The 2,500-nt window shown below is 39.6% G+C and overlaps 1 protein-coding gene across 8 annotated transcripts in view; it reads left to right on the top strand.

Moving 5' to 3' along the window:
• Positions 1–2,500, top strand: part of LOC147026365 (uncharacterized) — a 98,475-nt gene that overhangs the window by 62,008 nt on the left and 33,967 nt on the right. The window lies entirely within an intron of this gene.

The following is a 2,500-nucleotide window of genomic DNA, read 5'->3' as shown; positions in this document are numbered from 1 at the left end:
CCCCGCCCCATCCCTCTCCTCTCCCTTCCACAGATCTCCTAATATCTCTGTTCCCCACTGTTTTGTCCTTCCCACTCCCGCCCCTCTTGTCTCATACCCCCCTTTCTGTGCGTTATGTGTTAGCTCTCACATGCGTCTCAACAAGGTATACAAAAAACCAAAAAAGTTCAAAGTTTTCCTAACTCTGTGCAAATAGTTTTCGTCATTGGAAAGTTGTTTTATTCACTCACCATTATTATCACTTTTCAAAATAATCTCTTTCCAATAAAATAATGTATTGTCAATATTCATGATTGCAAATTTCTTCATTAACTCACCTGGAACTTAGTTCCAGGGAGCTTATGGGATGGCGCGTAGTCCCTCCGTCCACAAATACTTGCAACTTCATCTCTGAAACCACACATAAGATTTCGATGAAACTTTACCACAAGGTTCATCACCGAGTATATACCAAAGTTTGTTCATGGCATAAAAAAGCAATCGGGCTCGAAGGGGGTCTACGCGGGTTGCCCCCAAAATAGGTACTTGCTTCCTTCTCTTAAACTACACAGACAATTTGGATGAAACTTGGCCACAACCTTCATCACCCATGATGTATCAAAGCTTGTTCATACCATGAAAAAAAAATTCTGGCTCTAGGGGGGTCTACAGGGAAGTTTCCCCCCAAAAGAGATTTTTCTTTCTTCTCAGAAACTACACACACAATTCCGATGAAACTTCACCACTACCTTCATCACCCGTGATGTACTAAAGTTTGTTCATGACATTAAAAAAAAAATTGTGGTCTAAGGGGGAATATGGGGACAGGTTGTCCCCAAAATATGTGTTTGCTTTCATCTCAGAAACTACACTCACAATTTCAAGGAAACTTGACCACCACCTTCATCACACATGATGTACCAAAGTTTGTCTCATGCTGTTTTAAAAAAATCGGGGTGGAAGGGGATTTACGGGGAGTGGGTTGCCCCCAAAATATGCATTTGCTATAACATTGGTTCATTGGTACATTTTGCTGATTCTGTCCCACGATGACTTCCTCCTCATTATCATTATTCTACCAGGTCAGCACCCAGGGGTATTGCCCCTATTTTTTTACTACCTCTCATCCTGTCAAGCTCCATATATTCACTGAGCTCTCCAACCATCCCCAGTTTCTCCAAAACAAACATGTTCTGCCAGTAACCCCATTCTGGTTAAACTCACGAAAATCCAGCTTTTCCACCCACCTACCTGAGATGCTTCCACCACAATCTCATGTAATCCACCATCCCTACACAAGATCCTTTCTAGCCCCTTTAATCTTAACTAAGCCCAACCCCTTACTTGCAGGTTATTGAACTTTGTCTCTTTCCTTCCTCTGCCGATATTAGTTGGTGGACGTTAAAGATCCCATGGTCTCCTAAGTGAAGAGTCAGTGATCTGTCACAGTTACAGACATCCTGAGCAAATTCCAAATTCCCTACAGAGGGTGTTGCATCAACAGCAGAGCTGTGCCCTCAGTCAATGATGCTGATTATGCCACATCATTAAATTATTATTTAAAAATTGACACTTGTATAATCAGAGAGAGCATCAAAACGGACTTTTGCGTTTCAATAAAACTATTTAAACATTTGTTACAAAATGATAAATGATAAACAAGGAACCTTGACACAGGAGGAGGCCATTTGGCCCATCACCACCACAACAGCCGGCTCTACATCACCACCACATTAATGACACTATAAACTGTTCAGTTTTAATACAAGTCAAAGATTTGGTTCATAATCGGTTTTAATTGGGATTTCCGTTTCTTGCTCATTTTCCCGTGTCGAAATTGAGCATACCTGAGTTGTTGAGCATACCGAAGTTGAGCATACCTGAGATCCCACAATTCCCTGAGTTGTTTTTATATGGAGCTCAGATTTCAGTTACATTTAGTGAAGCAATGTCATTAGTTACTTTCCTCATTACACAGTTGAGATGAGAAGTCAGATTTGTCTAATGAGTATCAGTGAGAGCTCTCTTCTTGGTGTTATCAAAAATTAACAACTAATAAAAGGAAGTGAATAAGACAGCATTTAAGCTTGACTGTTACAGTCAAAACATACCTCTAATCATGGTATTGGAGGGAATTTAACTCTGGAAAAGGGAATTTAACCATTGATAAACAGCTCCAATTTAGAAGTTCCTCGATTGGGTTCAGGCTTTTACTAATAGCAGAGAGTATGTTAGCAAAGTCCTCTATTTTCCCCACAACAATTTAATTTACATCAATTGTCTTTACAGAGATTCGTCTAAACATGTAGGAGTTTGCCTTGATTAAAAAAATTGCAGCTTGCAAACAATGATACCTTTGGGCCTAATTAATTGTACACCTACTTCAAAAGACCGAGATAGGATTCATACTTACTCTTCAGTAAAGACAACACTTATCTTCTCTTCTTGAGATCAATTGAATATTTTAATTTTAACCTGAAACTATCCATGAGTTATTTGACCTGGACCTTGCCCTTTTGTA

The sequence above is a fragment of the Eptatretus burgeri genome, chromosome 5 (assembly GCF_056783735.1).
Source record: "Eptatretus burgeri isolate ZD-2024b chromosome 5, Ebu_testis_v1, whole genome shotgun sequence".
NCBI lineage: Eukaryota > Metazoa > Chordata > Myxini > Myxiniformes > Myxinidae > Eptatretus > Eptatretus burgeri.
Note: the sequence above shows the minus strand (reverse complement) of the source record. Positions and strands in the feature narration are given on the sequence as shown.